Below are 14,385 nucleotides of genomic sequence, written 5' to 3' on the forward strand. Positions count from 1 at the left end.
TTTCCATGGGCTTGCAGACGAAGATCCCCATTTATATATTACCAACCTTTTGGAAATATGTGATACTTTTCGGACCAACGGAGCATCAAATGACGCCATCCGCCTCCGAATGTTCCCGTTTTCACTGAAAGACCGAGCTAAGGCTTGGCTTAACATCCTCCCAGTTGGTTCGGTGGGGATGAACTAGCCCAAAAGTTTTTGTATAAGTATTTCCCTCCTTCTAAAACGGCTAAATTAATGACTGAAATTAATACATACTCACAAGAGGGCGGGGAATCCTTGTATGAAACTTGGGAAAGGTTCAAGGAGCTATTAAGAAAGTGCCCTCATCATGGTCTTGCGGTATAGCAATAAGTATCCACTTTCTATAATGGGTTGTTGCCACACACAAGACAAACACTTGACTCTAGCTCCGGGGGACTTCTAGGTAATCGTCGCGCAAATGAAATTTATAATCAAATTGAGAAAATGGCTCAAAACAATTTTCAGTGGCACACTCCCCGAGGCACAAAATCTATTGCCCTGGGCGCCCATAAGGTTGACGAAAGCACTTCTTTACAAGCTCAAATCGAGACCCTCTCTTCGAAATCAAAAGGTTAGAAATGGCAAAAACGGCATCGGTTATGGCTTGTGAAGGGTGTGGTGGACCACATGAAAATTGGAGTTGTATGAAAGAAATGGATAATCAAACAGAAACGGTAAACTACATTGATAATAGACCTAGACCGTCGGGTCCTCCAACGGGTACCTACAACCAAGGATGGCGTAACCACCCTAACCTTGGTTGGAGAGAACCCGGCAATAGTAGTAACCGACAAAATCAAAACCAACGAACAAACTTTCAACAACCAAGAAATGAGTTACAAAATTTCTCTCAACAACAACAAGGTGGACGAGAGAGGCTTGAAGATGACGAGAGAGGCTTGAAGATACTATCTCACGCCTCATCTCCGACACCGAGAAGAAAAACTCGGATCGATTTCAACAAATGGAATCGAACTTTAGAAGTCAAAAAGATAGTATCCAAAACATTGAAAAAAACTAAATCAACTTGCTCAAAATTTCTCCGAGAGACCACAAGGCGCGTCACCCAGCAATACCGACACCAACCCAAAGGCGCAAGTACATCTCATCACATTGAGAAACTGTACCCTAGGTCCCGAAGGGGCTCCGCTACCCCCAACCAAAAAGAGTCCGTCTAACCAAACCGCAACTTCGCCGATGCCCCAAAAAGAAACGACTCCTCCACCAAACCAAGAGCCTACCAAGAATCCTCCGGTACCTAACGCCGGTTGGTTACTGACGTGTGCGCGTATATACATGTTTTTACAATGAATCTAACACACGATTCGGTTTTAAATTTATAAAAGTGATTTATACTTCAACATTAAAACACACACGAAAGGGCAAGTGTACCCCGTCATATATGTAGTAAAGCATCGGTAAGAACCAAGTATCGATCCAAGGAAGTGGGCGGAGAAATAATACTAGACCTTTATCATTAAATTAACGGAAGAAAGATAAGTTGTGTAATTTTCTAAAAACTAAAGTAAGCATAAACAAAGATGTAAAACAACATAATAGACTCCCAATAAGAAAATAAGTATAAACCCTTGCTTTATACACAACCAAAGTATATAAACTAAGTCGGTTTTGTCACTTGAAACATTTGATCAATTTTCCATTTTCAAGACAATTAGTATCCCTTTCGGGAATCCTAACGTGACAATCATATTGAAAGCTAAAACGATAAACACACTTTAACCACCTAAGATTGTTCTTTAACGTGCAATTGATAAATGTCTATGAAAATCCCCTAAAGATACGTTAGTCATCCGTTAAGAGTTTTCTAACCTCACTTAATCAAGGAAAGTGACACCGATAAACACAATGCAACCACCGAGACAAGCATAAACTAGATTAAATCGCAACCGAGTTCATTTTACAAATCTTGCACATAAATTCACCAAGATAGCAATTTTGGCCTAAGATACTAACTAAGCTAACAATTAATGGCAAGAATTCATAACGACACCATTTAACCCGTTAAGGTCCTTACGTGAAGGAAAGCTTTCTTGATTAACGATAATTACCCCTTATTAAACCACTTAGCCATTTCTAGTATCATGGTGCACACATTTAAACAAGTTAAACTAGTTTAGCAAGTTTAAAGTCTATTAGCATATGATTAATTAAGCTTCTTCTTTCAAATATCTCAACTAACCATAGACTAATCATCCAAGATAATTACTTATAATCAAGAAACCAACATCAATAAACAACGTTGCAAACTAATTATCAAAGATTAACATAGAAAATGCTTCAAAGTGTCATTACAAACATAATTAACATACTAGAGGTTGTAATTAAGCAAGGGATTCTAGTGTTTTTGCCCAAAGGCTTACATTAATACATAAAAAATAATCTACATGCTTGAAACATAGCAAAAATTATGGAAAGATTAGAGAATCAAACCATAAACAAGCACTAGATTAAGAATCCGGATAGTAACGGAGCAAATCGGCACAATGTGGCTTGAATCCGGGTGAAAGCTAGTGCCTCTGGAGCCTGTGAATTCGCCAAAATAACTCCCAAAAGTCCAGAATTACGAAATGAAGTTGTTGTCTGCTTTTTTGTAACTTTTTGCGATCGCATGGTCGTGCCAATAAAGGGCATGATCGTTCACTTTTAAATGACTGTTCACCATACCGCATGACCTCATCAGATCTTGACCGGTCTTTAGATACGGACGACCGTTCCATGGGCCGCACGAGCGTGCATCTCCGGGCTTGGATGGCACGAGCACCTGAACGGGCAGTGCCTTTCCGAGGTTGGGCTGGACATCGGATCCGTATGGGAGTGCCTCCAGTGGCACGATCGTTCCACTCTGAGAGAGGCTTGCACTCCGGATCGCACTGGCTGTGCATCACCGAGAAGAGCTTGGTTGCCGGATACGCACGGTCGTTCAGTAGGTCGCACGACCGTGCCAAATGCCCAGGTCAGAATCTTCACAGATTGTTCGTAGCTTTGTCGTTTTGCTCGGAAAGTCCTCGTTTTCATCGTCTTCTTGTTCGACATGTTGTTTTAGGTCTGTAAACAAAAGTATACCTGATTAAGTATCCTAATAACGGTTTTACGGCCGAAACGCATGAAATGGGGGTAATATGGGGGAATAAAGTATGTGTAATTTGGCGAATATCAAACCTCCCCACACTTGAACCTTACTTTTCCTCAAGCAAGCTAAAACTAAAATGCGATAAAAGCTAGAATCTAACAAGAACGAGAATTTACAAACTATCTACTAATAGAAACTACAAACATACGGTTAGCCGGTTTTTTGAAAGACAACATCAAGTAATTCAAACCAAACAAGCATATTCAAATATATGTATGGATAACCAAAAAGCCTTGACTTCACTCTGAAGCTTAGCATTTTAATCTTCACACAACTCACAATGTTCACACACACTCAGTTTTATTTGTGAAACAGACATAAAATGTGTATGTGCAAACACTCAATGCCAAGTCAATGAAACGTGTAATATCATAAGCTTGTCATAAGATCTCGTCTCCATCAACTAACATGCAAAAAAGTGTAAACCAAGAGGTCTTTACGAGGTGTAACGTTAGGCTTGGGTGAAGGGTATGGAAAGGGATTTTTAAAGTGACGAAATGGTTAAAACTCGGTAGTAGCGTTTAACTAGCGTAATAAAATAAAACTATACATATTAACGCCTTAAAAAGGCGACTTTCGCGATATCGAGCTTATCAATGAGATTTCCTCATTTTGGCGTTTAAAATTGCTCGATTTTTGTCGACTTCACCCTATTTTAGGGTGTTTATTTTTCTGATTTTTCTGATTTATATATATATATATATATATATATATAGAGGACAAACAAAGTCAAAGTCAAAATGTTAAACCCCCTCCCCACACTTGAACTTCGCATTGTCCCCGATGCGAAACCCGAAATATAGAGAAAAAGGAGAATAACACTCCCCTGAAGATGATATGGATGAGACGAGTCTCCGAAGCTGCTTCCGTGGTGTGCTCCGGTCCAAGATATGCTAGCCAGAATCTGCAAGTATGTCACAAGGCGCAGCAAAACAAAACAGCAGACATAGACAAACTAAACTCAAACAAACCATAATTTACATAAATAGAAGTACTAAATATCCAAACGTAGACAAAACAAATAAACTAAAGTGTCTGAAAAATAAAAATACATATCCGCGGGTGTTTGAAATAGTAACAAAAATGAACACCCGATAAATAAACTACTAAAATATCATAACCACCAACTCACAGCTCCCGCTACTCCTCGCCATCGTCACCCGCATCTCCTCCCGTGCCAGATAGGCCTGCACCTCCATAACCGCCGGGGTTCCCATATGGGAACTATGGGGGCTCCCCAAAGTAGTTCGGGAAGGCATTATGAAGACCCCCAAAAAGGTATGAAAACCCGGCCTGCACCCCTTGGTGCAGGAAGGCTTGGTTCATCCTAATCGCCTCCTACTTCACCCTAATCTCCTCCTGGTTCACCCACAGCTGCTCCTGACTAGCATGCAGCCGCTCTAAACTGGCCCACTGATGCTCTTGACTGACCTGCATCTGCTGAAACTGCTGGTAAAACTCAGGGGGAAGGAATGCCCTCTAGCCAATCCTGGTGCTGGTGGTATCCGTGATGCTGTGGTGAGTGTGGTGGTGTCTGTGGCTCATGCTGCTCCTCCATAACTTCATCCTCTTCCTCAGCCGGCTCTGGGTCCCAGACCTCGTTGTTGAGCCCCTTCAACCTATCCCCATGATCTGTCTCTACAATAAGCCCCATGGATTTTAACGAACGAATGTCGACATACATGCCCTCGGTCACCAAGGTAAGACCCTGAAGTACCTCATCAGTCATTAACCCCAAGTTGTAAGTGATCTCGGTCATATACTGTCACACCCCGATTTCCACGTGTCTCACCGGTGGGCCCGGTGGGGGATTATCGTGACGTAGTTGGCAACATTATAGTCAAACCACACAATATATGAATGCACAGCGGAAGCATAAAGATAAATATAATTCAACCTTTGATTGTAATATCGAATGTATCACAAATAGTCGAATGGTATCCACAGGGGGATCAAAATAATAAAAAGTGTTGTTCAACAGACAAGGCATCAAAGCTTGCAAGACTTCTTAAGATGCTAAGGAGCCATAGCCAGCCGATTACGTGTAATACCTGCACTTAATCTTTTTGGGAAAATACGTCAGTTTACACTGGTAAATACATTCAACCGACACTTTTGAAAAATGTTTATTAAAAATTGATTTGAATGCACAAGGCACAAACTCTTTTATAACTTGGGAGAATTATTTAATATTATAATCTTGTGAACGAATTACATGTTCCTTTTGCGTTCAGTAGCCCGGATCTAGTCCGGGTTAAAGATCAATAGACACACCACATTGCGTAAAACCGAGGTGGGTAAACCAACGGTTAAGTCTTTTATTAATATAGACATATTGCCGGGTGTACGCCTACTCCCGGATGTCGAGGTCGTGGCCATTTCGTAAAATGATGCCTAGGATATCCGGGACATGGTCATTAACCCCCCAAAGGCTTTTAAGTAACAAGACTGTTTAAACGAGCCGATCAAATTATTCAATTAACCACCAAACGATGGAAGATTTGATGCTCGATCAAGCGGTATTTTATATATACCGTAACCCAAGCCCGTAATACGGAAAATAAGTTAAAAGTATTTACCTTTGCAAGTATTGTCCTTAATTGATTAAATCACAGATATCTTTTACTGAGGCTCCTATTCTGGAATGAAGGTTTTAAAATAACCTATTAGAATCCCAACGGGTCTTTATATTAGCCGTAGCCTAGACCGGTCAGTTTCAAGGGATAGATACGGTTTAATCGCGTGAAAGGCGAAAACCGAGAATGGAATGTGTTTCTGACCCAACAAGTTTGAAGACTTGTTTTATATGGGTTTAATAATCACACTCTGGATTTTGGGGTCAAAATAATATGGTTTGACCCGTATCGGCTAATTTATGTAAACTAGTTACATAAGCCGAACCGTGCGCGCAATAGGCGCAACGGGTAACCGTAAGAGTCCTACACTTGTTTCCCAAGTCAATATGCCTTAAAGAGGTTGTGGTATCAGTAGGATACCTTCCGTGATGCCCGTAATGAGTATAAGTTCATTATACGCCCCATAGGGGTTTTCCGGTCATTTTAAGGACTTTTAAAGGGCTTTATGAGTTCTACAGGAAATCTGAGTTTCCCGTTCAGTTTATAAAGTCCAAAATACTTTATTCATTATTTAAAATCAGTAGCAATTGGAATCGGGTCAAAAGACCTTGTAGAACTCAAGTTTTGGCCGAAAAGGGCATATTCGGTATTTACTGAACCGTAGCCATAACCGCAGGTTAAAAATAATTAAAAATCTTTAAAAATCCCAAAATATTATTTTATAACAGTGAGTAAAAGGTTTGGTGACGAAATCTTGGTTTAGGTTGGCGTTATGCTAATCGCGCCGTTTATTACAAAAGTTTCTTTTAATTGCGCTATTTCGCATAACTCCTATTCTAGACCTCGGATTGGCGTGAAACTTTAGGGACATGCTTAGAATTTAGTAAGCAAGGTTATGGTCCCTTCACATGTTTGAAATACTCGTTTTATTTTGAAAAGGGCGTTACGGTCAACTTTTAAGCAATTAACGGAAATGCGTAAAAGACTCGGACAAACAACGAACAGGTCACAGAGGGTGATACCATCACGTGACCTGGTCCTAAGAGAGTCCTAAGGCATATCTACATTGCACTAAAACGGGTCAGAACTGAAGTCAAAGGAAAAGTCAAACTTTTGCGACATTCGGCTCCGAACCGGGTCAATATAGCAAATGGCCGAATCAAACAAGCTTAGACAAGTTTATATACTTAATATCATGTTTTATGAGTGTTCAAACAGGTTTCATATCATCTATATTACAGATTATGCAAGAATCGCAAAAATGGCTTTCTGTTGACTTTTTAAGTATACGTTTGACTCGACATTTGAACTAGTTAGAGTAGTGATCAGGGGGAACCCTTTTAGGGGTTTATTACCCACATAAATACCAACACATAACTACTTTTGATTCGACAATTCATTGGACCATTCGTGATTTATCGCAAAGTCAATCGTTAGTTACGACGGATTGACTTTTAGGCTAAACTAAGCAAAAACAAAGCCATAGAAGGTTTGGCATACTTACAGAGACTTGTACACGACTTAGGAATGTTAGAAGAAAGCTTTTGAGCTCCAGGAATGATCAGAAGATGTGTTTTGAGGTGTGTTTCATTTGTGAACCAAGCATGCCCTTTTATAGCAAAGTTTGGTGCACAAGATCATCACAACACATCCTACATTGCTCATGGATGATCAACAAGTGTCCTAAGGTGCTAGGGGTCAAGTAGAGGGCGCCCATGCTTCATTGATTGCTCACAAGTTCGTTTACAAGCCAAATCATTGAAGCTGCCCATGTTTTCTGTTACTGTGTGTCCCACGCGGCCCGCGTTAAGGGTTCATGCATCTTGGTCGCGGGCCGCCTGAACCCATAAGTTAGAAACCGGATTAACAGGTGGCTCGCGGCCCGCATTAACTAACCCCTAACCTTTACGCGGCCCGCGTCAGGTCTATTTTTCAAGATTTTTGAATCTTTTATAATCATTGCCTAAATCTTGGTAATTAATAACGAAATCTTCGGTAATTAATAACCTGACCTTTCGGGTTTGAAGGGGTAACTTTGCGATTTGGCCCTCGATTATTTACAACTAAGGGCCTCGTGTTATTTACCCGCATTGTTAAGTCCCCGGTTATTTTGTTAGTTATCCGGAAAGCCTTAATTTTCATTGTTGACGCTTTTAGCCCTTCTCGTGCGAATTTGATCATAACTTTCTCGTTTTAAAACGGAACTTCGCGGAATTTATACTGTACATTCTAGTGAGCGTATTTTACTGTTACAAAGCCTCGGGTACGTCAAAGGGTCACTTAGAGGTATAATTAAACATGTTGACACAGTTAACCCCCTGCAGCTTGTAATCTCTCACTTTCTTCCACGTTTCGCTTCCGTACGATCCATGATTTATTCGTTTGAAGGTACGAGCATCGTTTAGGGTTACTATACAGTATACTTACCCTTGTTTGACATTTATAACCCTCGAATTTACATACTTTCAAGGTTTGTCAACTTTAGTCCTTTATTTAACATTAAATGCCACGTGTAAACTCAAGACACGTGTCAATACATTATTGGACACAAAATTTCGAGGTGTTACATCCTCACCCCCTTAAAATAAATCTCGACCCGAGATTCACTCAAACAAATAGGGATATTTCTCTTTCATCGTGGATTCAACTTCCCACATGAATTCGGGACCTCTCCGGGCATCCCATTTAACCTTGACCATAGGTACATGCTTTCTTCGAAGCTTTTTCACCTGTCGGTCTTCAATCGACAAAGGCTTCTCCACAAACTTCAAGCTCTCATCTATATGCACATCTGTGTGTGGGATCACTAATGATTCATCAGCGAAGCACTTCTTTAGATTGCAGATGTGGAACACATTGTGAATTCCATTGAGCTCTTCTGGTAAGTTCAACTTATAGGCAACTGACCCGACACGTTCGATATCCTCAAAATGTCCTATGTATCTCGGGCTCAGTTTGCCCTTCTTACCGAAGCGCATCACCCCCTTCCAGGGTGATACTTTTAGTAGCACTTTTTCACCTACCTCGAAGTGAAAATCCTTACGCTTTGGATCAGCGTAACTTTTCTGCCTATCACGGGCAGCTTTGAGACGTTCCCGAATCTGGACAATCTTGTCCATTGTTTTGAAAACTATCTCTGGTCCTGATAATTGGACCTCTCCTACTTCCGCCCAACAAACAGGCGATCTACACTTCCTACCGTATAATGCCTCGAAAGGCGCAGCCTTTATGCTGGTATGGTAGCTATTGTTGTAGGAGAATTCGATTAGTGGTAGGTTCTTATCCCAACTACCACCTAAATCGATAGCACATGCACGCAGCATGTCTTCTAACATTTGAATAGTACGCTCACTCTGATCGTCTGTCTAAGGATGGTAAGCCGTACTAAAATTCAAACGTGTGCCCAAAGATTGTTGGAAACTCTTCCAGAAATGAGACGTGTAGCTAGTATCTCGATCAGAGATAATGGACACAGGTATGCCATGTAAGGCTACAATCTTATCAACATATAACTGGGCCAATGTGTCGGAGCTATAAGTCTCCTTGATGGGTAAGAAATGAGCTGACTTAGTCAGTCTATCGACTATAACCCATATTGTGTCGTTTCCTTTGCTCGTTTTTGGTAACTTGGTGATAAAATCCATAGTTACACACTCCCACTTCCATTCAGGAAGTTCATGATGTTGTAGCAAGCCAGACGGCTTTTGATGCTTAGCCTTGACTTGCGCACAAGTCAAGCATTTGGCTACATAAGCGGCTATAGACTTTTTCAAGCCTATCCACCAATAATTTGCCTTTAAATCCTGATACATTTTGTTTGCTCCAGGATGGACAGAATATTTGGAACTATGGGCTTCCTGGAGGATAACATCTCGTAGTCCTCCATAAATTGGAACCCATATTCGCCCATTCAATCGCAAAATTCCATCCTTGCTAAGAGTTAACTGCTCCTCAGTTACTCCTAACTTTTCCTTAGGATAATTAGCTTCTAACACAACCTCTCGTTGTGCAGCTAATACCCTTTCAATCAAGTTATTCTTGACTTCAATGCTCTTAGCATTGATTCGGATGGGTTTCATCCTTTCTTTCCGGCTCAGGGCATCAGCGACTACATTCGCCTTGCCGGGATGGTATCTGATCTCACAATCATAATCGTTTAAGGTCTCCATCCAACGGCGTTGCCTCCTGTTTAGCTCCTTCTGATTGAACAGATGTTGAAGGCTCTTGTGATCTGAATAGATCACAAACTTGATTCCGTACAGATAATGCCTCCACAGTTTTAGTGCGAACACAACGGCACCCAACTCCAAGTCATGGGTGGTGTAATTCTTTTCGTGCACCTTTGTCTCGAAGCATAGGCAATCACCTTGCCTTTCTGCATGAGCACAAACCCCATGCCAGTGTGTGACGCGTCGCAGTAAACTACAAACTCTTCGGTACCTCCCGGTAGCGTCAACACAGGAGCGTTGCTCAGCCTTTGCTTCAAAACATCAAAGGATTCTTGCTGCTTAGGGCCCCAGACAAATTTTATCTTCTTCTTGGTTAGAGAAGTTAAGGGCGCACCAATCCTTGAGAAGTTTTCAATGAATCTCCTGTAGTATCCTGCTAACCCCAGGAAACTACGGATCTCTGTGGGCGTCTTTGGCTCTTGCCAATTCATGACCGCCTCTACCTTAGCGGGATCCACTGGATACCATGCTCGCTTACGACATGTCCAAGAAATTGGACTTCTCGTAGCCAGAATTCGCATTTAGAAAATTTGGCATAGAGTTTCTCGCGATGCAGCAATTTAAGAATACATTGTAGGTGTTTCTCATGGTCAGCTTTGTTCTTTGAATAGATAAGAATGTCGTCGATGAATACGATGACGAATTTGTCTAAGTACGGCTTGCAGACGCGATTCATGAGATCCATGAACGCAGCCGGTGCATTTGTGAGCCCAAAAGGCATCATTAGGAACTCGTAGTGACCGTAACGAGTCCTAAATGCAGTTTTATGTACGTCTTCATCTCTGACCTTCAGCTGATGGTAGCCCGACCTCAAGTCGATTTTTGAGAAATAACTAGCCCCTTGCAACTGATCAAACAAATCGTCGATCCTTGGCAATGGGTATCTATTCTTTATCGTGACCTTATTAAGTTCACGATAATCGATGCACAGCCGCATCGATCCGTCCTTCTTCTTAACAAACAGGACAGGTGCTCCCCAAGGAGATGAACTCGGTTTAATGAAACCTTTAGCCAGCAGTTCATCCAGCTGGGTTCTTAATTCCTTCATTTCAGTTGGTGCTAGCCTGTAGGGTGCTCTAGCAATGGGAGCTGCTCCAGGGATGATATCTATTCTGAATTCCACTTGCCTATCTGGTGGCAAACCAGGCAGATCTTCGAGGAAAACTTCTGGATACTCCGAAATGACAGGAATATCTTCCATCTTTGGTTTGGGCTCTTCAATAATTACCTGTGCCATGTAGATGACACAGCCTCTTTTTAAACACCTTGAAGCCTTGAGCATAGTTACATTCTCGGGCAATCCATACTGCGTATCTCCTCGAATGGTGAGCGATTCACCAGTCGGGGTCTTTAGCACTATTTGTTTCTGTTGCAGACGATGTGGGCCTGGTTGTGGGATAACCAGTCCATACCCAGAACGATGTCAAAACCAGCCAGTTTGAAGGGGAGTAGAGATAGTGGAAAAGAGTGGTTCTTAATGGATATCACACATCCATCTAGTATAGTGGAGACGGTTTCTACCGTTCCGTCTGCTAGCTCTACCTCGTATTTCATATTTAGGGTTTTGACAGGCATATTCAGCAATTTGCAAAATTTTTGGTCTACGAAGGATTTATCAGCGCCTGAATCGAAAAGTACTCTTGCAAAGATATTATTCACGAGAAAAGTACATGTGATTACGTTGTCGTCTTGCAAAGCTTCCTTCACGTCAATCTTGAAGACTCTAGCATTGTTCTTCTTGGTTTCTTCAGTCTTCTTGGCGAGCTTGGGGCAGTTGCTTTTAATGTGCCCCTTCTCACTGCAGTTATAGCAGGTCGCATCTTTAATCTTCTTACAGTCCACAGTCTTGTGGTCCTTGGACTTGCACAGTCCACAAGTATGCGACCTCGACTGGGACTGTGAGTTCGACCCAAGCCTACATTTCCCAAAGTGGAATTTTTGGCAGTTTTTGCACTTGGGCTTCTCTCCGGATTGTTGCCCATCTTTCCTCGACTCTGTCCCTCTCTTGCCATCACCGTTCCCACGGTGTTTCTTACCCGACCTTCGTGAGGTATCGTCCTCACGCTTCCTTTTCTCGGCCTCTTTATTCCTCAACGTTCTCAGTCGGACCGCGTCCATTGTGAGGGACAAAGAGAGGTCAGTTACAGACCTGAAGGTCGTTGGCCGAGAGGCCTTCACACTTGCCTTTATCGCGGGTTATAACCCCCCGATAAAACGAGCGATCCTCCTTGGTTCCGGGGTTACTAGATATGGAACCAATCGAGACATCGTGTTGAAGCTCGTTAAGTAGGCTTGGCAGTCCAGATTTGTCATCACTAATGATACAAAATCGGACTCTATCTTCTCCACCTCATGTTGAGGGCAGTAATTTTCTTTGATGAGAGAAATGAATTCCTCCCACGTCATGCTGTATAGCACAGTCTTTCCCGAGGCCTGAACCAACGCCCTCCACCAAGCCAGGGCCTCGCCCTTAAACGATTGCGACACAAACTTCACTACGTCCCTTTCCGCACAGCCACTGATGTCCACCACAGTGTCCATCTCATCCAGCCACGTCATACAATCGACGGCACCTTTCTCCCCTGTGAAGTCTCGGGGTTTACAAGACACAAAGTACTTGTATGTGCAGCCCCTGGCCCGGGATGCTTCAGTATACTCCCTTTCACGACGAACACTGTTTTCATTTGACGAGTGATTGTCGTCGTCCTTTTTGGGTTTGGAGAGTGGTTTGGATAATGGTTTGCTGTGGGATTTTGAGTGTGTTTTCGGCTTTGAAGGTGGTTTGGAAACGGTTCTGCTTCGAGATTCGGTATATTGTCGATCTAGAGCTGCTTGAACAGCGTTGTCGACAAGAGCCTTTAGTTGAGCGCCCGTTAAATGTACTTGGGCATTATCATATTCATCTTCACTCGTATGACTATTTTCTCCATTAGGATTCGCCATAGTAGCTTGTATCTGCTGCAGAAGATAATGAAAATTTTATTTAGGAGTTTATTATAGAATTGTCTTTTATGGCAATTCATTAACCATGGTAGCGAAGACCATATCCGGTTAATTTGTTACTCACTTTTTATTTAGGATTTGAACATAATTATCCTAATCGCAATTAATATTGCTAGTGGCATAAAAGCCTAGTCACGAGGACGTTATTATAATATTAGTCGAGATTACAGAGAATCAAAGTATGAAGGTTTGAACCGTAGTTCTTTTACCCCCTTCTGACAGGGAGTCATAGACCACCACTGTCTATTGTCTTATTATGACAACAATTATGGCCCGTAGGCACTACATCACTAATGGATGTTTGATAAGGTTGGCCCGTAGGCACTACATCGCTAATGGATGTTTAATAGGGTTGGCCCGTAGGCACTACATCGCTAATGGATGTTTAACAAGTGATCACCTTTATTGGTGATTTAGCCCATGATTTACAAATCATTAATTTGGGCATTGGAATCCTTTAAAGGATCCTTGTATAAGAATGATGTGTGCGATTTTAACGAATCACATCTGCCATGATTGTTAACATGCTTACAGAGGTTAACAGGGAATCTGAATCTTTTAATTAGGTCTTACCATCTTGGCCGGATCTCAAAAGACACCTGGCTAGGTTTCACTCTTAAGATTCTTTATTTAGGCAGATCAAATTAAAAGGAATGATTTTGATTTATTTCATATATAGTAATAACAAAATGAAATCCATAACATAACATTCCAAACTTCAATAAGATTACACGCTGCCCTAAACGGGACTTTTAAACAAGTACATACCTACATAGAGGTTAATAAAGAGACAAGTCCACGCAGGGACTAATACAAGATAGATGTCCGCGCAGGGACTAAAAGATAAGTCCACGTAGGGACTGAAATACGATAAATGTCCACGCAGGGACTTTATTTAAAATAGACATTACATTAGAACATATATAAGGACTAATGGTCACGTTTCTTCTTCTTGCCTTTCAACGGGTTCGCTAGACCCTTAAGGAATCCCCTGTTGTTCTTTCGTTCTTCCTCGAAATCCCGTTCCACACGAGTTAAGCGGTGGAGGATTTCTTCTTGTTCGGGCGGAGAAAAACGTGGTTGTGGCGCCGGTTGCGGAACTGGAGGTCTAGGAGGTGCTGGATACCCATGAGCTGAGTAGTCCGGTATTCCCATGTTTCCAAAAGCTCCGTCGGGATAAAGGGCATTATACCTAGCCGCTACCACATATGGGTCGCGCTCATAGTTGTAATTGTAATGTGCGTGCGACGACGGTTCAAATGGGTTGTATGCCGTTGGACCCGTGTATGCAGGTATTGGGTGGTCATACCCAAATGGTGGCGAAGATGGTGAAACTGGTGCGGAGTTCGCCTCCTGTACTGGACTTGAAGGTCCTTCTTCTGGTAGTGGCGGGTAGTGGCTA

At 42.1% G+C, this 14,385-nt stretch overlaps 1 non-coding gene across 1 annotated transcript; it reads right to left on the bottom strand.

Annotated features, from left to right (window-relative positions):
• Positions 1-231: 231 nt before the first annotated feature.
• LOC118480836 lies at positions 232-338 on the bottom strand. The gene has a single exon (XR_004863817.1). It is a non-coding gene; the product is annotated as a small nucleolar RNA R71 (small nucleolar RNA).
• Positions 339-14,385: the final 14,047 nt, after the last annotated feature.

Source organism: Helianthus annuus, chromosome 7, assembly GCF_002127325.2.
Source record: "Helianthus annuus cultivar XRQ/B chromosome 7, HanXRQr2.0-SUNRISE, whole genome shotgun sequence".
Taxonomy (NCBI): Eukaryota; Viridiplantae; Streptophyta; class Magnoliopsida; order Asterales; family Asteraceae; genus Helianthus; species Helianthus annuus.